This window comes from Microtus pennsylvanicus, chromosome 1 (assembly GCF_037038515.1).
Source record: "Microtus pennsylvanicus isolate mMicPen1 chromosome 1, mMicPen1.hap1, whole genome shotgun sequence".
NCBI lineage: Eukaryota > Metazoa > Chordata > Mammalia > Rodentia > Cricetidae > Microtus > Microtus pennsylvanicus.
In genome coordinates, this window is record NC_134579.1 from 125,271,813 (window position 1) to 125,296,440 (window position 24,628).

The 24,628-nt window shown below is 52.1% G+C and overlaps 1 protein-coding gene across 3 annotated transcripts in view; it reads left to right on the forward strand.

Moving 5' to 3' along the window:
* Cmklr1 (chemerin chemokine-like receptor 1) overlaps positions 1 to 24,628 on the forward strand; it is a 42,745-nt gene that overhangs the window by 9,424 nt on the left and 8,693 nt on the right. For 2 of the 3 annotated variants that reach the window (XM_075983268.1, XM_075983250.1), the window contains exon 2: positions 23,182 to 23,269. The gene's annotated coding sequence lies outside the window, so the exon portion shown is untranslated. Of the gene's footprint in view, positions 1 to 967; positions 1,107 to 23,181; positions 23,270 to 24,628 lie in introns of those variants that run through there. The other variant, XM_075983260.1, reaches the window with a different exon arrangement.

The window sequence follows — 24,628 nt, forward strand, 5'->3', positions numbered from 1 at the left end:
CTGTCTTGGTGACCCCCACGGCCACCTATCGCCTTATGCTCTCCCTCTGCCTCCCTTCCTTCCCCCAGGCTCATGTCTGGTCTCAGAGGAAGGGGTCTGGGTGGTCCCTCCCCTCAGGAGCTGACTGTGGTGAGACCCAGCTACCACACTGTGGGAGGGCGTGTGCCTGCTGCCTAATCCACACGCCCAGTAACCTCACCCTGTGTCCACCACATCCTGGTGCTCTGTAGATACCAAAAGGGTGAGCAAGCAAGCGAGCCTGACAGCAGAAGGACCCTCAGGGAATAAGATCTGGGACATCCCTGAGGCCTTCTCTCTCCCTGAGGGAAGAATAAACCTTAACCACAATTCTTGTGAGGGCTTGTGGTGTTTTATTTTGAAAATATGTGACATTATTTTAAGAGTGTATGTGTGTGTGCAGGCATGCATTGGACAGCTTGAGGAGTTTGCATTCTTCAACACAAGTCTGTGTGTTTTCAACATAAATGCGGCTTTTAGACTGCACATGATGATCCAATCATGTCATCCCAGCACTCAGGAGCTGAGGGAGGAGGATGGGGAGTTTTAAGTCACCTGAGCTTGATGGTAAGAGCCCACCTCCAAAAACAAACATGTAACTCCCATTTGCAAAATAAATGGAAAATAACTTGAGGCCTCCGTAAGCCTTTGGGTCAGCTCTAGAGGGAGGTGGAGGCTGAGGTTGGGCTCCTGTCATGCAGCTGATGAGAAACTTGAAGAATTGTGTTCTGTGGTCTGAGGGAGTCCCCAGCAGGTAACAAACCTTCTTCCTCTTGCCGCCCTCCCCAAGGAAATAGGGACACAATAGAGAGGTTAAGTGACTTGCCCGAGACACACAGCGAGTGATTGGCCTGAGTCAGAGTTCGAAGCTGCAGTGCTTAACCGCAATGCTCACAAAGGTGTTACTTTGGCAGGATCTGCTTGTATCTGTCACCTCAGGTCTGTGGCAGGGCAGATGAGATCAGTTTCCTGGACAACGAAGAATCCTTCCTTGAAGAGCTAGGAGCCTGATAAGGGACAGAAATAAGTAAAAGAAAGTTCTTAGAAGTTCTACCGAGGACCGTGGCTCAGACACCATCTTAGATGAGGTGAGGTTTGGAGGGCCTCGATGTGTTGAGGGTATGTCTCAGGGTCCTGGTCGGGAGGAGCTCATTTTTATTTAAAAGTGGGTCCCTTTTCCATTGTGAATTTTTTTCTGTAAAATGTAAAGCTGCCCCAGGAAATCAATAGGCTTGATTGGCAAGTTTGGGGGTACCCCTCTCTCCTAAATTCATGCTCCAGGCTCTCCTCTCCCCACCTAGCTCAGTGTGTGAGAGGGTATCATAGGGTATTTCTGTGGCTGAATACTCCATGTTGAGCTTGGTGAATGGCAGGAGAGATTTTGGGTGCTCACCCTTAGCCAAGGCACAGAGCAGTGAGACCCAGAGCCCTGTTCCACGGTAGCAGTGACGGGCCTGGGAGATGGCTCGGTGGGTGAGAATGCTCCTTCTGCAAACATGAGAGTCTGAGTTCACATACCCAGCATCCATGTACGAAGCCGGGCGTGGTTACTGTGCCTGTGAGCCCAAGACTGGGCGACAGAGATGGGTGGGTCCTGAGTGTGCACTGGCCGGCCCTGACTATACAAACCAGTGACCCTCTGATTTGGTGAGAGACCCTCCTCACAAGGAAAAAGGTGAGAGGTGATAGAAGAAGAACCCGGGGGTCGTGACCAGGCCTCCTCCTGCATATATGCAGGGGTGCACACCACACATGCAATAGCACAGATACTAATGGCTTTTCTGGGGCTCCACCATGGGCTCTGCACTCTTGTTCTGAAGTCTGTTTTCCTCCTCTGACATCTCAATACCCACCCTGTGAAGCACGTGCTGTCAATGCTTCACTTGGGGACACTGACACAGAACCCAAGCTCTCCCAGGGGCTACACAGCAGAACTGGCCTTTGGCCCGAAGGCTGGGCTTCTGAGTCGTGGCTGCTATCGCTACGTGCTGAGTCCAGCTTTGGGGATCCATTCTTGGCTTCTTCCTCTTTTAGTTGTTGGGCAGCTTGCTTGACCCTCCTGAGCTTCAGTTTTCTCTCCTGAGGGGGTCAACAGGGCTTTGGGGAGGCTGAGGATGAGTGAGAGGTGGGGGGAGTGTGAGGGACAGGCAGTGAGGGTCTCAGTGTTTCAAGGGGTTTCATTCCTGGCGCCAGACCCAAGAGGCCTTGGAAACCTGAACCAACAGAGAAGTCACTGCCAGGACTCTTGGCAGGACTGCTAGCGAGCAAAGAGGGGGACAAAGGTTCCTCTGTCAGCCACTTGGGGCCTGCAGGGGCCTGATGGAAGAACCATGAGTGTTCCAAAGAACAAGACTCCTGCCCAGAGGCGGGCTGGCGTGGCCTGCCAGGCACTGCTCCTGGGCCAGGCTGGAAGATTCTTCTGGACTCTTCTTGAAGGGCTTAGGAAGTGGCTTTTCCTCCCTCCACCCAGGGTTATTGTTATTTTATTTTAGAACCAAATAAAGATGGAAAACATCTTCACCTTAGCAGCTGCTAGGAGTCCTCATTATGCCAGGTCATCTCCAGATCACCGTCCCTCAGGCTTACGATGACACTGGTCACCTGCCCTCCACAGAGGCTGCCTCTCTAGCCTCCGCACTACTCTCTGAACCACAGCCATCCAGCTGTACCCATGAGGTTACCTAGGGCCCAGAGATGCGTCCGCCCTGTGCACTGCAGCTCTCCTGCTCCCTGCAATAGCCCATGATATGGTGGATAATGTGGAAACTGAGGGCCAGAAGTGGACTAGCTCTCCCGACCAGAGTGAGAGCGGGTATTTCTGTGACTGGTGCTGCAGGTGCGGCCTGGCTGTGTGAGGACCTCTTGACCCTGGAGGATGCAGTTCACTGGCTATGGAACAGCGTGGCTCTACCAAGGAGAGTCAGCCCTGTTTCCTCGTTATAAAAACTCCTCAAGGACTTACCTAGCAGGCACAAAGCCCAGAGTTCCATCTCAGCCACCACACATCAACAAAGATGAAAGAAAAGGAAGATAACTCAAAGGAAAACTTAAAACAACAAACTCTGGAAAGAGGGAGTGGAGGGCCAAGGATTCAATTGTAACATTGTAACACACATGACAAAACTGTCTAAACACTGTAACACTAAGAGACTCGACAGAGATCAAGTGCCCATCCTGCCCAACAGTAAGCAATTGGAAGGAAGCTGTCCCCAGGCCCATTACTGAAAAGCTGGTGAAGCTAACAGTGAGCTATTATGCAGCTGTCTAGAAGGAGGGGTATAATGATTGACCGTCTCCAAAATTGGATAAAGAAGGAAGGTGTATATATCTTTTCTTTTATACAAAGGGTGTGTGTGTGTGTGTGTGTGTGTGTGCGTGCGAGAGAGAGAGAGAGAGAGAGAGAGAGAGGGAGAGAGAGAGAGAGAGAGAGATCCCTTTGTAATTACTCAGAGGCTTCAGAATGGCACCTGGTAACCTGGTACAGGAGCTGAGTGCCCTGGGAACAGATGGATCGTAGTGTGGAAGGGGTGGGGCTTTTTGTTCTAACTCTTTAGAGTTCTACATGGTTTGAACATCTCTAATTGGGTAAAGCTATGTCACCAAGTCAGAAATTTAGTAATAAAAAGAGGTGAGACTTTAGTTCTGAGTGAAGACCCTCTCAATAGTCAATGTTTTGTTTTGAGTGTGCGCAGCAAACTCCTAGGCCCGTGGTCTCTGTGACCTTCCGGGACAAGCCTGGGATTTCGAATTACCTCCACTTGGTTCTAGTTCTGAGTGGTGTCACAGGGGAAGGGTCCTTGTGGAGTTTACATCAGAATCACTCCTTTGCCTAGCTTCCCATCCTCCTGGTAGCTGCCATGGGTGTCTGGTTGTCTCCTGTGGGCCAAGCTGACATCTCGGCACAGATCTGCTGCCTCTTCCTACAGCAATCTTGAGACTCAAACCCTTGGTAAGTGCTTTCAGGAGAGCGATGTGTCCTCCTGGCCCTCCTCAATGCTCACTTCCAACGCATGGAGGCTTCTAGAGAAGTCAGTGACCCCAAGCTCAGTCCAGAAAGGCCTGATATGTCTTAATCTTGTCTCTGCCAGAACTTCCCCACTCCCCCTCCCCCTCCCGCCACTCTGTCACCAAACGACTTGCATTAAGTAACGCCTCTTCTGAAATCTTCTGAAAGAGACTGCAGGTCAGGGCAGAGCTCTGGCCTTGTGTGCAAAAGGCCCTGGGGTCCATCTCCAGCGTTGCGTAAGCCATGAATAGCAAACAAGCCACAGCTTTCCTGTGACATCACCCAAAGTCCCAGATGACCTTCTCCTGGGCCCAGCACAGGGGCTGCCCTTTTGCTGCTGGCTCAAACCTTCCAGGTCAAAGCCCAGGCCCCTTCTCCCTGGGTGTGGGTCTTGGTTCTCTTCTCTGATCTTGCAGCCTGCCCCTAGCCCCTCTCCTTCTGGTGTCTCTCTCTTTCTCTGCCTTCATCTTTCTTGTCTTGGTGTCTTGTCTCTTCCCCCTAAGTTTTCTGTCCCTACCTCTGTGTCTCCAGTCACCACCTTGGTCCACATTTCTTTTAGCTCCTTGGTGCTTGCTCCTGACTATGGTCTCCAGCTCCACCAGGCCCCTGACCTGCAGGAGTCTGAAGAGAGAGGACTGGTCCTCTGCTTTCCTGAAGCCAAGGGCAGGTCAGCCTTGAGGGCAGTGACCAGTGCAGCCACTAGGCCCTGGTAGGGGTACACTTGAGATTCTGCCACTGTTTGTTCTGAGGGACGGTGACTTCTTAGGGATGAGGGGCTGTGTTTTCTTATTGCACTGGGCCTGTTCACGACTCAGACGGCTGTGTGGAGGTCATGCCCTTCTTTGACTTGAGACAGAGGAGGTGCCACACTGAGAGGTTCATCTAACAGCAGGGGGTCACTGAACTCCTCCCAATTAAACAGATGAAATAACTGTAGATCCAGAGAAGCCAAGCCACTTGCCCAAGGGCACAGAGCTTGTGGGCCTGGCGGGATAAAACTGATTCTGAAGGGAGGAGATTGAGCAGCACCTGCTACTTCAGTGGTCATAGGAGCCAGTGAGGTCACCTGCTTGCCTGTGAGCACAGAGGTGAGGAGGGGCTCTGTCTGTGCAGAGTCAGCTGGGGTCCTGGGTGTCTCCTCACCAGGTGCCCAGCGCGTGGCTGCCTTGGTGAGTAGATCTCCAAGCCTTAGTTTCTTGACCTGTCAGGGGTGGATCACAGTGCCGGCCTCCTGGGTTATTACTGGAAAGCAGTGACTCAGGATGAGAGCTTGGCTGGAAAATGAAGCTGGAGAGACCAAGGCTGAGCCTTGTGAAGGAGAATAAGGTGGGTTTGCAGTGTGGGTGCAGGAGTAACAGGTGTAAGGGGACTGTCCGTGGTGTAAGCAGGTACTCACAAGCAAGTTTAGTTTGTATGATAAATTATATTAATAAACAAGAAGAGTAGGGACCACAGAATTGGCCCAGGCTGTCTCCTACCAGTACAGGCTGTCAATAGTATCCATCTTGTGGATGCTGACATTATCAGGACATCAGCATGGAGAAGCAGAGGGGTTCTGTTCTGACATTCCTGGGAATATTCTTAGAAGCTGTTTTTTCAGTTTTAAGCCAGCCGCATATATTCCTGCTGGACTGAACAGTTAGCCTTCCCTGGTACATTCAGGGGAAATGACTTTGTTGAACGGCTGTATGGTCAGTCTCTCCTGCAATACCCCAGGCTAAGTGTGGTTAGGTCTCCAGGAGCCCTGTCCCATAGCCTGGGCAAACGTATTCTGATCTTAGCACCAGAAATCCGCCTCACTGTGGTTTGGACTGTTCAGGGCCAGGACCACATGACCTGGAAGCTGGCATCTCTTCCCTGGCCAGGAGCCTCAGAGGTGGAGGCCCCTGGGAGCAGTTCCGGCATTGCCGTCTGGTCTGCTTCCTTCTCAGGCCTGGCTCCCAGTCTGTTCTTTCCAGGTCCCTTCCTCCTTTCACTCTTACTCTTAATTTGTGTCCCCACACACAAACTTCTCCTTTGAACTCTCACCCTCTTCTGGTCTGAGCCGGTACCTAAGCAAACGCCAGCCTACCATCCTAACACCGCTGTGAACCCCTTCCTCCGGAGGACTCAGGGTGTGCCAGCTGTCCTGGGATGAGGGAGAGGGGGCTGGGGAGGCCTAAGAAGGGTGCTAAGGAAGTGCTAGCTAAGGTCAGAGAGGAAATGCTCAGTGCCAGGATGGGGAGGTGTCGGGTGTGGTTTGGGTGGCTCCCGGGACTTGAACCAGGCCACTCAAGTTCAGTTAGTAAACAGAGCAGCGTTCTCAATGACTCAGTCTTACTAGAAGTTCTGCTGGTTGGGGACTCAAACTGTTAACTGACCCCCAAATCACCTCTCTGGAAACTACCAGGCAAAGGGCATGTGTGCTCCAGAGGTGGGGTGACCTGCAGGGACACTGAATCCTGTGTCCTGAGGTAGCCTTCAGTTCTTGCAAGGGACAGGTCATTCCATACTCTCTGTATGTGAGGCTTCGTGAGGTCCCAAGTAGACCCACTCTGCAGATGTGGGGGTGGATTCTACGGTACAGAATTATGGCAACTGAAGGCCAGGTTGCAACTAGATAAATGTGTGTGTGTGTGAGTGTGTGTGTGTGTGTGTGTGAGTGTGTGTGTGTGTGTGTGTGTGCTTTGCTTTGCTTTTATTACTCTTTTTTTGAGACATGATCCCTCCCCAGAATGCAAGGATTTCAGGCTTGGATGACAATGCTTGGTTTATGAGGTGCTCAGGATAGGGTCTGGGGAGTCATGCGCAGTTGGCAAGCACCCTGCCAGCTGAACTGCATCCCTAGCCCTGTGTCAGATCTACTGCTATCAAATGAGACTAGAGTTCATGACAGTGACCTGGTGACCACTTCTCCAACAGAAGGAGACAGGCTTTCACCTTAGAAGTTTTGAATTCCCTTTGGTTGGCAGCCAGCATTTTGTTCTCTGATGGTGTCAGGGCAGGTGAGAGGGCCATTTCCCTGACCATTTCCCTCCCAGGTCAAAGGGTGGGCTTGCCTTAGAAGAGGTAACGGAACGGTGATGGGGGGCGGGGTCAGGCTGCCCATGTCCCTCTTCCCCAGAGCCTGGGAACAGGGTGGGACCTCACACTCCACCATCCTGGCAATAGTGACAGCCCATTTGTTACTGACTGGGCCCAGGCCAGGGAATTCTGAGCTGGGCTGTAGCTGGAGTCCTGGGGCAGGTCAGAGCCCTGGGCTGTCGCATGTCCCATTGGGCTGTCTAGGTTTCTGAAGTCCTCCACTTGCCCTGGAGTCTGAGGACAGCCCAGTGAAGAGATGGGCAAGTTGGGGTCACTGGAGGTTCTTGAGATGTTGGAGGCATGCTGCAGTGGCAGATAGACCAAGGGCAGCCAGGGAACAGGGCAGCACCCAACAGAAGAGCCCCAGAACACGGCAGTGGACAGCTGTCTCTGGTTGTGTAGGTCTTAGGAGTCAGGCTGTCCTCATTCAAACCCCATTCCTGGCCCTTCCTGGCCAGAGCCATTTCTGCTTGGTGCCTCAGTTTCCCTTCCAGCCTCCTTTCTTCCAGTGCAGACCTTACTATCCACCCAAGTATACCTTTTTAGAAAGACAGACACCCTCTACTTGTGAGTATCCATGGCTTCCTACTGCCAGCATGATCCAGTCAGGTCTAGTACGGCATTGTAACGTGAGTCTCTCTGTCGTCCCCCATCACCCTAACCACCTTATCAGGCCTCTTGACCTGTACTCAGCACCCTTCACTGGGGCATCTTCTCCATCCATCTGGCAAATGACTGGCACCTTGAGAGATCAGTTCCAATGTCACTTTCCCTAGAGGCTTCACCTGTCCCCAGCTTCTTGCCCCTTGCTTTGTCAGGGCCAGGACTCCCAGACACGGTGACTAGAGGGTTCAGACTGGAGTCACGGAGAACCAGCATGCACTTATCACTCCTGCAGAGCCCCGCACCTTCTTGGGACAGAGGCATGAGGGCAGGACTCTGCTCCTCTCTTACCCTCCCTTGCTCCTCCTTCCACTGTGGTGGAAAGGCAGATGGCATGGTATATTGCGGTTTACTTAGTGTCCCAGAATTGAGGAACAAAATGAAGGAGTGGGGGCTGCAGCCAGCTCCACCCTGACAGTAGAGGCCAAGGATGCTAGTTGGTTGGGGGGTCTGAACTTGGGACAACATCTTGTGACCCTGGCCATGCCACTTGTCTCTGAGGGTAGGGACCGGGTCGTCTTACCCCACAGAGTGGCAGCCAGGTGCTTACTCGCAGCTTTTCCATGGGTGCTGGACCGGCTCCTGCCTCGGACCTTTGCACTTCCTGTCCCCACTTCCCAGAATGTTCTTCTACCCACTGACTCCCCATCCCTGAGTTCACGTCTCCATTCAACTATCGGTTCCTCAGGGAGGCTTCCCTGAAGCCATTGTCAAGCCCTGTGCGCCTCTCTCGGTTTGTTTACAGCACTTATTAACGGCTGCTGTTGTTCTTATTTAAACAGGCAGCGTTTCTGTGACGCTGGGAGATGTGGGGCTTGCCCAGGTGACACAGCCCCAGGCAGTGTGCCTCTGAAGTGTGTGCCTTGTCTGTCATATAGCGCCTCTGGTGCCTGTCGCTTTTACCCCTTCCCGAGCATAGCCGTGTTCTATGCTGATCTCTGCTGTACCCCACCACCCCAGTCCAGCCTGGCACACAACAGGTGCTTGGTGAATGAGTGTTTTCTGGAAGGGTGGGGGCGGCAAGAGGTACAGAGGATCCTCAGAGCCCAGTCCAAGGTCAGTGTCACCATTTGGAAGTGTCTCTTTTGGAGGTTGAAGCTTGCCCCGGGGAGGCTCACTCTGGCCCCCAGGAGGACCTCTGTCTCTTGACCCCTCTCTGGTAGAGGTGCCAAGCAGAGCTTTGTCCTTTACCACCTGGGGTTCTGCCAAGCCCACTTCCTGCCATGTAGGAGCCAGGTGTCTCTGGAACACGGTGGCCACCGTTGTGCAGCCAGCAAGGGCCCCTAACACGTGCTCAGGCAGCTGTAGAGGATTGGGTGGGAACCCTGGACCCTAAAGCAGTGAGCTCCCTAGGAGCTGATAGGAAGTGTGTGACAGCTGCCCCATGGGTGACAACCATTTGCTGTCAAAGCTGCGCAGTGCTGGGACATGGCTGCCTGGTCTCACTGTCCTCAGCCTGTCAAGAGCAGCAATAGAGATGAGGAAACCGAGACCCAGAGAGGTGAAGCGCCCGCCCTGCTCAGTAAGGCTGGAATACTTCAGATTCCTGGGAAACACAGTGTGGGAGCATCCATTCTGTCCATTGCTGGCAGCTCACAAGGAAGCTCAGTTTGTGTAAATGTTAGTTTTTAAGCTGTGAAGTGGGGATGAAGGGCTAGTGATGTTGCCGGAAACCCAGAGAAGTTGCGTGCTTTGCTGAGCCACTACCCGGCTATTTTCCCCAATTGAGCTATGTCTAAAAGGGAAAACTGAGTCACGGGTTCAGGATGGGTAGCCTGGTCAGCCTCCCCTTGTCACTCTCCAGAGGACAGACAGACTTGCAGTTGGCTGCCAGCATGATGGTCCAGTCTGAGCTCTGAGTGCTGAACACCTCCCGCAGGCGCTCTCTGCTCTCCTGCCAGTCTCACGGCACCCTCAGAGGGTTTACACAGCCAGCTCAGGGAACAGAGGTCTCGTCTACACTGAGGTCTACAGATAGCCTCTGACCCTGCAGCTAGGACTGCGTGTTCTAGTCAGCCAGAACCCAGTCTTGCATTTGGCAAATTAATTTTGAACTTCGTTGTCCTAAAGCCACTGTAGCTTCAGAGGATCCCCACAAATTCTTTCCTCTTTCCCCTTCATTGCTTGCAAATGTTTTATTATTTATCTCATGAATGATTGACTTCCATTTCTGAGAGGCAAAGTATCTTGCCTAGGACCACATAGCAGGCAGGGAAGCAAAGCATGCTGTCTTTTTATGAGCCATAGCACTAAACTGGGGATAGACACTTGGCCCAAATATAGTGTCAAGCTGGACAAGAGCCTATGAAATCATTGAGACTCCAAGGAGTCGGGCATATTTGTGGCTTTTTTTTTTGAGCCAGGGTCTTGTTAAGCAGCCCACACTCTACCACACCCAGCTAAGTTATTTCTAAAGACGTTTACTAAGTAAGGCCAAGAGAGAAGAGAAAGTACCCAGCTTCAACTGTAAAGCGGCTACAAGCACGGTCACCATCCCAGTCTGGGCTAGATGCTTATATAGTGTCTCTCGGCATTCCGGCACATAGTAGGCATGCAATAAAACAGAGCTAGTAGGGCGACTGGTGCTCATATTGAATCCTGACCTTGGGGCCCCAGAGGAAGCCAGTCTCCAGGTTCACTCTCTTGTCCCCAGCTGGCAGGTTGTGGAAGCCTCTTGCTAGTGTCGGGGAGTTCTGTCTCCAGCCCAGACTGAGCAACCTCCCCCTCCCCATGCGTGCCCCATGCCTGCTGCCCTGCAGCTACACTGTGTGCCCCACTCAGGGAGGCTTTTATTTAGATAGAGCTCTCACTAGGGAGTCCGTGGCTAGTCTACCACTCATAACCCTGGTTGGCCTTGAACATACGGTGACCCTCTTGCCTCTGCCATCCATGTCATCTCATGCCTAGCAGAGAGACCTCTTGGGATCCATCCAGGGCACCCTGGCAGGAAGTGCACTCTAAGAAAGGCTTTGGGGTTCATAGAGCCAGTCACAGCTGCTCTAGTGGAAGAAACCAGGCGGTGGTGTGGTGTTTGGGGGGGATCTGCCTTCATCCGTGTGCCCACCAGACACAAGAGGTGTTTTGGGCTTTGCTGGCCCTCTGAGTGTGTGGGCTTCTTATTTCTGCCAATTCTCAGAGAGTCTTGTCTGCAGGGTCTGGTGTGCTGACTCAGAGACCTAGTGCGGGGGCGTGGGATCAGGGAGGAAACTCTCCTTGACAGAACTAATTCTGTCCAGCGCTGGGAGCCAGGCCTGTGACTGGAACATCTCTGTAATTTCCAGACACCTGGGCCCCATGCACTGTAGCCCCTAAGTGATTCTAGAACTATCCACAAGAGCTGGGAGGCCCCCTTCTCTGCTCTGAGTAAATAGGACTAGCCATCAAAGACATGGCAGTCTGGAGGTGTTCAGGCTGGGGAGCCGGGGAAGGAAATGCTGTGTGAGCCTGTGCTGGTCATGTGACCTCTCTGAACCTGTGTGTGTGAATCGGTGCTGCAAGGGTAAGCCTTCCCACTAAAGCATACGATGCATGAGGTTCTAGGTCCTAGGCTCTGGGTACATCGTGCACATGACAGCCCAACTCTCCCGTTCTGTGGCTTAGAGAGGGTCAGGTACCCTCCCTGGACTTCAGTTTCCACCCCAGGACAACCTCTGAGGGACTTCTCCATTCCTAAAAGCCCTTTGGAGGCAGAGAGAACTAGAGATGTGGCCAAGCCATCACCCAGCTGGACTGTCAGCTGCGGCGGTGGGAGATGGGAACAGAAGCCAGACCAAACATACTGGCCATTTGGAGCTGGGGAAGGGTTTCCAGTTTCCTTCTGGGCTCTCACGCCCACGCCCACTGCCCTGATAAGGCCCTGTGTTTGTCCTGGGGCTGCTATTCAGAGGTAGAGGAGGGGAGGGAAGCAGAAGGGGGAGGAGAAAGAGAGAGGGAGGGGGAGAGAAAGAGAGAGGGATAGAAACAGAGAAAGGAAGAGAGAAATACAGAGAAAGAAAGAACCAGCTGCCTGGAGGGTGAGGACCAGGTGCATGCAGAGGTGAGAGAGGGCTGTAGGTGAAGGGCTTTTGGTTGGCTGGGACTAGGGCCAGGGAGGGAGAAGGAAGGGTGGCTGGGACAGGGCGGGAGGGGGGGGGATTGCTGAGAAAGAAACAAAAGAGGCAGAGAGAGGGAGTGAGGCACAGAAACCAGCAGGAGGGACAGACAGAGAGTAAGACCCCATGTGGCTCAGGGGTACAAGAAGGGATAGAAGCCAAGCAAGCGGAAGACAGACAAACATCTGCTGCCCAGATGTCTCTTGGTCCTACCATCCTCCTTTCATGGGGGTGGGGGAGCACGGGCCAGCAAAGGACAGCAGAAGTGGCGCCCTGGCTTCTTAGGCAGCACAGGCTTGTACTGCGCTCACCAGGTAAGGTGGGGGAGGGTGACTTCGAGCAAGTTGCTCTTCCCCGGCCTCAGGTGCCTCTCTTGTGAGCTGGGGACCACTAAATGGGTCGAGGACGGAAGAGGCATGTGGCCATCTGCTGTGGCTAGGCATATCCCAGGGTCTATACCAATTTCAGGATGAACCCCGCATGCATCCTTGAAGGATGGCGGACAATGGGCTCCTTGTAAAGGGCATTGTGACCAGAGGCATCCCTCACATGGCCGCTCACTAGAGGCAGAGCGACTGGAGGGAACCCAGGACACGGTGCACCATGGATCCTGTGGTATCCATCCTGTGGGGGTTTTAGGAAGTTCTGCTTAGGCCAAGGACAAAGGGTCCTGGTGTGTCTTGGAGAAGAGCCACGGATATCTTGCAGGCTGTGGGTTAGAGCTCCCGTCCACCTCTGTATTTCCTCCTAAGGCGGGTGGTTAATTTAATGTGTCTTTCCTGTTTGAGTTTGCTGTGTGAGCTTGGGCACATGACTTAGCTTCTCTGTGCCTTCATGTGTAGGATGGTGGCCAGAATGTACCACAAGTCAGTTCAGTGAGGAGGAAGGTGATGACATCTGCCTGAGGGCTTTGTTCTTTGTGGCTGGTAAAACCAGATGTGGATGTGGGCAGGAGCAGCCATCTGCCTGGGGCCCTCTGGTCCTGCAAGTCTTGACTTGCTGAGGACATTCTGATGTGGAGACACCCATCAGTTCCCTCCCACTGAACTGTCGCTGTTATTCCCCTAGGGTCACCCCAGCCCAGCAGAGAAGACTGTCGGGCAGGGCCCTGAGGAAAGTTTTTTGGCTTTTTGTCTGCTAGCATAGCTTGGTTGTGGGATCAGTGACCCGGGCATCGCCCAGGTGTGAACCCCAGACAAGGGTTTGGGGTGTTTGTTCTTAGGATGTTTTCCTGGCCCTCAAGAAAAGCGAAGAAGGTAAAATTCTTTGCCTTCACACCCATGCCTGCTGCCTGAAGCCTCTGTTCTGGCCGTTGTGTGCTTTGTTGGTCTCTAGGCCTGGCTCCCCAGGAGTGCTCCCCCTGAGTGCTCCTCCCAGAGTCCTCCCCTTCCAAGTGCTTCTTCCTGAGTTCTTTCCCTGAATGCTGCTCCCATGCAGCTGATCCAGTGTGGGTCTACAGGTCACAGGGTCCCTGCTGTGTGCTGCTTCTTTGCATGAATTTTTCATGGAGCTCCTCCCGCTCTGTGGGGCTAAGAGCATCATAGCTCACTTCCCCCCTTTCTCCTGCCCCCTTTCCCATGATCATTCAGGACCTCCAGCACCCAGCTGTATCCACCCATGTCCCCGGAACCTTGACTGTTTCTCCAGGTGGACTCCTGCTCCCAGCACCTGGGACCTGGGGCTCTGTTGGAGGACTGACAGGCGGGAAGCACCTGGGATGCTGGTGAGGGGGAGGGCAGGTGGTGGACATATGTAATTTTCTGGAGCATGGAGCATGGCCTGCCTTGTTCCCACAATGTATGGTGGGTGAGCCCAGGAATCCTTTGGATGCTGACATGCCCGGCCTCCTCTGTCTCCCAGTCCTTCTGCCCCACTCCCCAACCCAGTTTTCCTGGACTGCGTGGCAGCCACCCCTGTATGTAGGAATCCTCGCTGAGGTGTTTGTTTGTGGACTCTCTGTCAGGCCATGGAGGCTGCCCTGGGAGTTTCCTCAGGAGCTGTGACTGGTCACCTCATCTCTTAGATGCCTGAGGCACCCGCAGCTCTCCAGGGCTTACCACAGCATGCCTGCCATGTTCTCTGTTGCTCTTCAGCTTGGTGTGTTTGATCTAGGGACCTCCTTGTCTGAATGTCGCCTGTTCCCATTTCTTGGTTGTTTTCCTGTCAGGGTTATCCATCCCGAGGTTCCTTGGCTATTCTGGACAGTCATTCCTCTTTGGAGGTAGAGCTCTTCTGATTTTGTGTGTGTGTGTGGTGTGCCCTGCTGTAGCCACTTCTCATTACTGGTAACTTCCCACCCCTAGAAGCAACTTAAGCAATGGAGGATCTACTTCAGTTTATGGTTTGAGGGGATATAGTCTTTGTTGGCAGGGAAGGCGTGGTGTCCAGGGCTCCATCGGAGGCAGCAGAGGCTTGAGGCAGAACCTGGGCCCATGGAGCATCTCAGTTCTTGGCATGTGACCTGGGAAAGGATCCGAACTCAAAATTGAAAGCCTGGACACCACTGAACAATGCTGCTTCTGCAATCTTGCACATAGAGTTGCAAAAGCATCGCATGTTAGGCACAGGAAGGCGGCCACGTGGGTGGCAGGTGTTGGCATCTTAAAGCCTCAGTTTCCTTAGATTGATCTATCTATCTATCTATCTATCTATCTATCTATCTATCTATCTATCTATCTATCATCTGTCTATCTATCTATCTATCTATCTATCTATCTATTTATCAATCATCTGTCTATCTATCTATCTATCTATCTATCTATCTATCTATCTATCTATCTATCTTGGCTTGTCGAGACAGGGTTTCTCTGTGTAACAGCCCTAGCTGTCACGGAACTCTCTCTATAGTCCAGGCTGGCCTTGAACTCACAGAGATCCATCTGTCTTTGCCTCCCAAGTGCTGGGATTAAAGACGAGTCACCAAGCTTGTTTCCTCATCTTTTTATTTATTTATTTATTTATTTATTTATTTATTTATTTATTTATTGGTTTTTCGAGACAGGGTTTCTCTGTGGTTTTGGAGCCTGTCCTGGAACTAGCTCTTGTAGACCAGGCTGGCCTCAAACTCACAGAGATCCGCCTGCCTCTGCCTCCTGAGTACTGGGATTAAAGGTGTGCACCACCACCGCCCGGCTCCTCATCTTTTTAAAACATGGGTGGTACATACCACGCCCACTGCAGAGCTGTATCACGGTGATGGTGTGGTACAACTAATGGGCTGGGCACACATGTAGAGAGTGTGCAATAGATTCTGATGTCATAAAAGGACGGGGCACATTGACTGAGTACCCGCTGTGTGCTGGACCAGAGGAGGGCTGTTGGGAAGGGGCCTACGTTAGGCAGTCGACCTATGTCGAGTGGTGGCCTTGGGTGAACAGTGGTGGATGTGGTTGGCAATAGGAAAGGCCTGGGGATTGGAGACAGTGACGTGAAAAAGGCAAGGGGGTGGGGACCTGGGAACTCTCTCTGTGGCAAGAGCTACCCCAGCAGCAACAGCAAAGAGCTTTACCCTGGAGAGTGGGCAGAATGTCTTGAACCTATGTCTGAAACTGGGAGTGGGTGCAATCACACTGGGAACCTTAGGACTGTGAGGGCTGCTAAGTGCTGTGTGTGGCATCACTGAGCTGGGTGGGTCCTGGGCCAACAGACACGGTTAGTTAGTTAGTTAGTTAGTTAGTTAGTTAGTTAGTTAGTTAGTTAGTTGTAGTTTCATTTACAAGGGCTTATTTAACTTAACAGGTCATGTTCCATCATTGACAGCAGTCAGGGCAGGGATTCAAGTAGGATCTTAAAAGAAGAAACCACAGAGGACCCTGCTTGTGGGCTCACTCACAGGCTTATGCTTAGCTGGCTGGCTTTATTATAGAGCCGAGGATTGCCTGCCAAGGGAATGGTGCTTCCCCCAGTGGGCTGGACCCTCCTGCATCAATTAAGACCCCCCCCCCACACACACATACAGTTGCGTTTTCTGTCAATCTGATCTGAGCAAGCCCTCGTGAGGCTCCCTTCTCAGGTGACTAGGTTGCATCAAGTTCGCAGTTAAAGCTGTAGTAGGACACCAGCTTTCACACCAGCCCCCTCGCCCCGAGGCTGAACCCTAGATCTCCAGCAGACACTAAAGGATCGAGCCGGACACAAGAGTTCATGGCTGGTAGTCGTGATATCCATGTGTCACGCTACATTTCCACCTTCCAGACCTACCTAAAGCCTCAGAGGCACGCATGTTCATCCATCATGTGGCCGTCCATTCACTAGATGATCCTGCAATTCCTGCACCAGAGCTGTGTGTGATGCACCCCGGGGCAGATGGGAGAGAGCTGCATGGAGTGCCTTTTGACTGTGAGTCTGTCATAGCTTAAACAGACAGATGAAAGGCGGGAAGGCAGAAGTGATTCTAGGATTACCAGGATTCTAGGATCAGTTCACTCCTAGAACCCGGGGCTGTGAGCAGAACCCACCGCTCCAAGGTCACCATGCCGAGAGGACTAGAGGACACTCCTGTGTATCCACACAATGTTTTGCTTGGCTGCATTGGGAAGACAGAATAGGCCAGAGCAGAAGGAGCAACAGTTGGTGTCCCAGTTTGCTCTCACTGACATGAGGGGGCGAAGTAGAACCAGACCCCACTGTCCTGGGGGAGCCAGTCATTGTCCTGGGGGAGCCAGCCACTGTCCTGAGGGAACCAGCCATCTGCCCATTTCTATAAGGAACCGTAGTCTTCTGTTTCTACTGGACAAGCCCTGCCCGTGTGAGCAGGCTATGGTGGGAGCTGGCTTGGAATCCTGGTGTTTATCCCCTAAGACAGAGAAAAATTAGAAAATTGTTTCTTCACAACTATGGGAGGGCAGAAGCTGGATCCAAGGGATCAGGTGGGATCACCCAGGGGCCTCCTGCAGATTCTCTGTCTCTGGTGGCTCTGGATCTTGGTTTCATCTTCCTGTGGTCTCATTTTCTAATGTCAAATTTCTGTCATTTCTTTTCTCTCTCTTCCTCTCTCTCCTGCCCTTCCTTCTTCCTTCCCTCTATTTTCCTCTCTCTCTCTTCCTCTCTCTTCTTCTCCCTCTCTCTTCCTCCTTCTCTCCCTTGATCCCTCTTCTTCTTCTTTTTCTTTTTCCTCCTCCTTCTTCCTTCTCCCTCTCCCCCCTCCCTCTCCCCCCTCCCTCTCCTCTAACTCTTTCTCTCTCTCTGACAAGCTTTCTCAAAGTAACTCTGGCTGGTTTGGAATTCATAATGTTCCTGCTGCCTTTCTGGGTGTTTATTCCTGTTTTATTCCTGTTTGCTCATTTAGGACCAATTCTATTCAGGACAATGTTTACCATAGTTACTTTTGCAAAGATCCTTCCTCCAAGTAGCTACAGATTCACAGACTCAAGTGAACACACTTCTCTGAAAGAGTGGACATCATTCCAGTCACTTCTGGGGTAGAGACCTTCAAGGGAAGATCCCGCTGTAAGGATGCTTGAACCTGGTTTTTCAAGGATGACTTTGGAGAGGAAAATGTCGTTTTGCATCGCGGGGGCGTTGCTGCCTGCCCTGGTGCTGCTGCCTGCCCTGGTGCTACTGCCTGCACTGGCACTGGTCCAGGGCTGCCCTGATGATTCCTTGACTTGGCTTTTCTGCAGTTCCTGTATTAAATCCACCGGGACTGGGATGAGCTGGGACCTTGATCAGATGCATGCAGGGCATCTGGGGCCTCCGAGATTTCTCCATCTGCTGCTCCATTCCTACCACAGCAGCTCTTTAGCCTTACAAGGTTCAGGTCCTGGTAAGTTCCAGCAGGCGTTGGTGTTGTCATCTTTCCAAATCCCAGACTGTACCACTGAGGCCCAAGAAGGGGAACTGATTTCAGAGGCCCTCTGCTGCCACCTCCTCCTTGTGTCTGCTTCTCTTCCTAGGGTTGCAGGACTGTCCCAGGGAAAGCACAAGACAGGCCTAAGGTTTTGTGAATCAGGCAGGCCACTTTAGGCTCCTGTGTCAGATGGATAGGAGCTCAGAGTCTGTCCCTGGTCTCTGGGGGAGCTGAGGACAGGAGAGGGAGGCCAGACGTGCTTGCTTCATCTGTGACACTGTGTGTTCCTGACCTCAGCCAGATGGTTCTGGAAATCAGGGAGGTTGCACTCCTTGGCTAGGAGAGACAGGGCTTAGAAAAGTAGGACAAGAGGAAGTGTTAGTCACTGTTCTATCGCTGCGAGGAGACACCATGACCACGGCAACCCTTAGGAAAGAAAACATTTATTGGACATTTGCTTACAGTTTCGGAGGTCTGGTCCATTAATATTGTGGTAGTGAGCATGGCAGCATGTAGGCAGGTGCAGCAGCCGTAACAGAGCTGTCCTGATCCACAGGGAGATTCTGGGCTTGGCATTGTCTTCTGAAACCCCAAAGCCCATCTCCAGTAACAGGCTTCCTCCAACAAGGCCACACCTCCTAGTCCTTTTAATTCTTTCAAGTAGTACCACTCCCTGGTGGCCAAGCATTCAAATGTCTGAGCCTATGGGGACTGTTCTTATTCAAACCACCACAGGGAGGCTGTCTGGTTAGAAGGGACGGCACCCTGCGGCATCAGGAAGGGTGTGGGCAGACACTAAATAAAGTGTTCCGTGTACTAAAAGTGAGGGTGGAGGTTGGAGTGATGGGCACGGAGCAGTCTGGCTGAGCAGATGTTAGCTGCACCCCCTCCCTCACCTTTATAGTGGGGTAACCGTAGTAGGGCCCTGGGGATGGGTGGAGGCCTTCCAGCTAATGAACTTAAAGGTGCTTAGCCCAGTGTCTGGATAATTGTATACTGTTAACGGAATCAGTACAGAGTAGGTGACTGCACGAGGACCGGCTGAGGCCAGAGAGGCCGGCTACAGATCCACCGAGTTGAGGGACTTACTGCCAGGATCTGCAAACACGACCTCGAGCTTCCTCGCGGCCACATGAAAAAGGGTGATGTGATATTACAGATCATGGGTTATCAAGATAGAGGAAGCAGCACTTCTTCAAGGGAAGCCTTGTTCTTTTTTTTTTGTTGTTTGTTTGTTTGTTTTTCGAGACAGGGTTTCTCTGTGGCTTTGGAGCCTGTCCTGGAACTAGCTCTGTAGACCAGGCTGGTCTCGAACTCACAGAGATCCGCCTGCCTCTGCCTCCCTGGCAGCCTTGTTCTTTACCACAGTTTCCTCCAGGGTATTCCTCCGTGGGCACCTGGGGGAGAGCAGTAGCACGGGGTAAGAATGCTACTGCTCTGTGGGGTGACTTCCAGGAGATTTCTGCTTACCGAGAGCGAGGAGGGGAGGCGGCTTAGAGAAGGCGTTTTTGTGGGAGAAAGACACTGGGAGGGCCTGAACTCTGAGGACTTAAGGCTAAAGCTTGGAGGCTTGGAGCAGGTGGAACTGGGGCTGCCCTCTCTCTAGAGCAGCAGAAAAGTGGGGGTGTCCTAGGGATCAGGTTCTGCTCACACTCACTGCTGTGTGGCTTACAGACAAGAGGCTTCACCTCTCTGAACCTGCTTCCTCATCCACAAGGCGGAGTCTTCCCCATGGGGCCATCTGAGCATTGCAGGGTGTTGGCATGTGGCCAGGGCTCTGGTCTGTGTTAGCTATTTATGGGACATGGGGTGTACATAGAGGTCCCACTTCTTTATTCCACGAGCTTCCTGGTGGCAGCAGTGTGTGTGTGTGTGTGTGTGTGTGTGTGTGTGTGTGTGTAAGGAGTGTGAGTAACAGTAGCTCTTTGCACAGTTGGCAGAGACCAAGCACCCGTTGTCACTGCACACAGTGTTCTGGGCAGTGGATGGGAGGAACACTATGGCAGAGCTTAGGAACCAGGATGCCCAGCCCTGTGACCGTGTCCTGGCTCTGAACCCAAGCAGGAAAGACAGATGGAACAGCCATTCCTCAGGCCTCTCTGGCTGGCCCCTTCCCATCTGCCTTGACAAAGGCCACCAGAGGGGGCATAAAGGGCAATGAGATAGTGTGCCAGGCCAGTTCTCAGCACAGCCATCCCTCCTTCTTGATGGGCTTCCTGTCCCTGGATTTGACCAGCCATAGAAAAAAAGTATTTTGGAAAGCCAGATATGGTGGCATAAAAACCTTTCAGTGGCATATACCCATAATCCTGGTACTCAGAGGCAGAAGGATTACTAGTTTGAAGACAGCCTGGCCTACACAACAAGATGCGTTCTTTCTCAAAAAACAAAAACCAAACAAAACACCAAAAACAGTACCAAGAAAAAATCAAAATAGAAAAAGGAAAAGAACAAAAAAAAAAAGAAAAGAAAAGGAAGGAAGATGATTTAGGTTGAAATTGCTGGTGTTATAAGCATGTGTGGGCTTTTCTTCTCATTTCTTGCCACAGAATGCTGAGATACAAAGGCTATGTGCACAGAATATCTATGACATTAGACACTGAACTCAATCCCCAGGAAACTTAAAGCATCTGGCAAAATGCACGTGGTTCTATATGCCAATGTGCTATTTTAGAAATGGATGTGAGGATTTGGGTATCTAAGAGGCATTTGAGAGCCAGACACTGTTTCACATAGGAGTCAGTCCTTGAGACCCCCTACAGTGAAATACCCATCATCTATTCCCTTCACATCCCCTTTATAGACACGGCAGGTGCTGAGACCACTGACTCCCTCCAGGTCCCCAGGAAATCCATGCAGCTCAAGTTATGGGGAGACAGAGGCTGAGGGCCTTCCTCCACTTAGGAGGGCTAGGGGCAGGAAGGTAAAGGCTACCCAACAGCCGACCTGCTTCCAATAGGATGAACCATGACAGACTTGGCAAAGCTATATATTCATATATATCTCCGGAGCCATCCCTGTGGCCCTGGCTCAGAGATGAAATGACACAGCCTCTGACACCAGCTGCTCCCAGCCCAGTCTAAGAACCAGACATGACGTCATTGAGGTCATCTTTCTATGGCCAGCAGTGTCTGAGTTCCCTGTGCCATGATGGAGGGTGCTGGGTGGAGCCTTTTCCCTCCTCTCTCAGCCCCACATCCGCATCCCTGCTTGCCTTTTACCCCCACTCAGAGGTCCCTTGACCCAGAAAGCGTAAAGTCCCCGGCTGAATGCTGCTCCTCTTACTTCTTAGAATATTTGGGGTCTGCCCTGTCCTCTGTCATATCTGTGAGTCCACTGTGGGAAGAGACCCTAAGGGAGTTGCTTCCCATCCCTGGTGCCTGTGAGGCCCAGCACAAGGAGCGTAGACAGACACATGGCAGCAGTTTTCAGGGCACCGTGGCCTGGCAGTTAAGCCTGGCTTCTGCAGGCTTCAGACGGCTTTCTCACCCATCTGTGTGCTAGGTAGGGGCCTTCTGCTCCCCAAGTTACACAGTAGTGTCTCCAGGGTTAAGGCAGGATCATCGCTAGGGGAGGTGGCTCACTTGGTGAAGAGCTTGCTCTGCAAAGTTCAACCCAGCACCCTAAGAAAACAAAACAAAAACTGTAGCAGCAGCCATCTGAAATGTCTGTACCGAGGAGGCAGGGGCAGAGCCATGTAAGGGCCTTGCTGGCTAACCAAACCAGTAGAATCTGAACTCCAGATACAGTGAGAGACACTGACAAAAAGAGACGGAAGATGACACCTGATACCTACCTGTGTCCTCGCAAACATGCTTACATACATGCATGCTCACTCATGCACACATAAAGACACACGTGCACACACCAGTGTGACCACCACTGGGACTGAGTGCTCAGTCCAGGCTCTCAACACCTAAGAGTTTCAAGTGGCACCTCATACTGTCAGACAGCAAGTATTCCCTGACAATGGGCCTCTCTCTCTCCTTCCCTTCCTCCCTTCCTACTTCCCTCCCTCCTCCCTCTTTCTCTTCCTCCCCCTCCCCCTCCCGCACTAGGAATGATGAACCCCAGGTGCTAGCTGAGTGCTCCTCCACCGTGTGGCATCCCTGTTCCCAGTGTTCATTTCTTGGATAGGCTCCCAGTCTACCAAGTATGGTGACAATCAAGCTCACGGAAAGTGTTTTTCTGTAATGAGAGGCGTGCTCAAGCCCCAGAGGAGCAGCCCTGAATGCAAGTGCAAGGGAGTTGGCTGGTTGGGAAAAAGGGAGACCTTGATTGACAGTCTCACAGGGGTTAGAGTCCATTTGTCGAGACCGGAGGACTCCCACAGTGGAGGTCAGAGCCTTCAGTTCAAATCTTGTGCACCCTGGGGGGTGACGCTTCACTCCTAAGCCCTGATGGCTTTCTGTGTCCCCTTGCCAAGCTAATTGCCCATAGCCTGATGTCCACTGCTTCCTAACACACTGACATGTTCTGGGATCTGAATGTCCCTGTTTTGTTGATGGGGGGCCTGAAGTTTAGACAGAAGTCATATGCTAGAAGTGCACAGCTGGGAGGTGACAAAAAGTCAGATTTGAGCCCTGCACCCAATCTCTGCCTCTGGCACCTCCAGGTTCACAAACTCTCCTAGAAGCCTAACGGGGTTGCTAGAGGCTGACACGGGACTACTTGGAAGCCTGCCCTGACAGTGCTCAGAGGCTGCGTGGGTCACTGTCCTCATACAAAGTCCGCAGGTCAGGAAGTGTGTGTCTAATTAGTGCTGACCACCAGGACAGGAAGGTCTATATCTAACTCACGCTGACCACCAGGCCCAGAGAAGGCTTTCTGAGCTCTGTTTCCACACATTTTGGAGGCAGTCTTACTTTGTAGCCCAGGCTAGCCTAAAACTCATGATCCTCTTGCTTCAGACTCCCCAAGTGCCTGGATTATAAGCATGAGTCATTTCATTCTCCACATTTCTAATTTTAAAAATCATTTACTTATTTATTTGACATGTGTGTGAAGGCCTGAATGTGTCCATGTTCATGTGTGGTCAAAGGACAGTTTTGGGGACTCGATTCTCTTCCACCGTGTGGGTCCCCAGGACTGCACTCTGGTTGTCAGACATGGCCAGTGAGTGTCTTTGCCCGCTGAGCCATCTCACCAGCCTAGTTTCCATATTCTGTAAAGCAAGAGCAGCAATGCCTGCTGGGAAGAGGCCCTGGGAAGACTAGATGATCTCAAGGGGCGCGTCCTTCCTTCTTCTCTCCCCACATTGCCTTGGGGGCTGGTGTTTTCTGGGCCCTCCCATGTGGGTAAGTGTCCAGAGCCACCCCCACAGCCTGTGTGGCATCTGCATGCACTCACCTGTGTTTCGCCCCTTATGCTGGTGCCCACATGGTATGGCAGCTGTTGTGGGTAGAGCCACTTGGTTCTAGGTTCAAGGGCTCCGCTCTCTCCAGCCGGGGAACCTTGGCTGAGTGATTCCCACCTCTCTAAGTAGCTGTTTCCTCCTTACTGGGCTCTGGGTTTACCTACTGCCTCTTCTCCACCCTCCCCACCCCCTGCAGGTATTTGCAGCTGTGCATAGTATCTGCCTGGCTGGGAACTCACACTGGAATTCTGTTCTGCAACAGCAAAGAGTGAAGGTCTCCAAAGGTAGGGACTCACCTCTCCAAAGGGTCATCAGCAGGGTGGGGTCAGGGGAGAATGCTGGGATGGCTGTCCCCGAGGCTTTGAACGTGTGAGTGGAACCATGGTTATAGCAACAGGCTCCCTTCTCCACTGCATCAGAGCTGGTGTGATAGTCTATACCCCACTAATATATATATATATATATATATATGTTAGTATATATAATTAATATATAGTAATTACCTCACACACATTACAGAGGGAGGGTCCTTAGGAGGCCAGTGAGACTTAATTTAGGAACCCAGCCTTTTTCTGTGGTGGGGGTGGAGGATTTCATCATTGGCTTTGTTGAGATTTGTATTAGTGATTTCATAGTGATTAAAACACCACAGCCACGGTGATCTATAAAAGAACGCACTTAATTGTGCTCACTGTTTCAGAGGGATCGGGTCTATAATGGTGGAGCAAAGGCGTGGCTGCAGGCAGCTGAATGTCCATATCACAAGCAGGAGACAGAAAGAGCACCGCACCCCTCCTCCCGCCATGATGCACCTTCTCTAACAAAGACACCCCTCCTAATCTTTCCCAAACAGTTCCATCAAATGGGGCTGAGTATTCAAGCATGTAAACCTAGGGTGGCCATTCTTATTCAAAACACTATGTGGTTCCTACTGCATCCCCACCTCTGCATCTTCAGCTTGTTTGGGGCTCAGCTCCGTCTGGCCTCACATTCCTACTTGGACTTGTGGGGTCCAGCTGTTACTGTCTATATATGCTAATGAGTATGGTAGTGCCCGGCTTCCAGATGTTTGTGAAAGAAATAAAGTAGGCCAGGTGTCGTGGCACACACCTTTAACTCCAGCACCTAAGGGCAGAGGCAGGTGGACCTCTGTGAGTGAGTTCAAGGCCAACCTTGTCTATGGAGTGAGTTCTAGGTCTGCACAGTAAGAAGTGGAGGGTAGGAGGAGGACAAAGAGGAGGAGTAGGGCTAGGAGGAGGGGGGAGGAGGAGGAGGAGGAGGAAGAAGAGGAGGAAGAGAAGGAGAAGAGAAGAAGGGTGAGTAGGAGGAGGACTAGGGGGAGGAGGAGAAAAAGGAGGAGGCTGAGTAGGAGGAGAACTAGGGGAAGGAGAAGAAAGGCGAGGAGGGTGAGTAGAGGGAGGACTAGGGGGAGGAGGAGAAAGGCGAGGAGAGTGAGTAGGAGAACTAGGGGGAGGAGGAGAAAGGCGAGGAGAGTGAGGAGAGGGAGGACTAGGGGAAGGAGGAGAAAGGCGAGGAGGGTGAGGAGAGGGAGGACTAGGGGAAGGAGGAGAAAGGCGAGGAGGGTGAGTAGAAGGAGGACTAGGGGGAGGAGGAGAAGAGGAGGAAGGGGGTGGTGAAAGCAG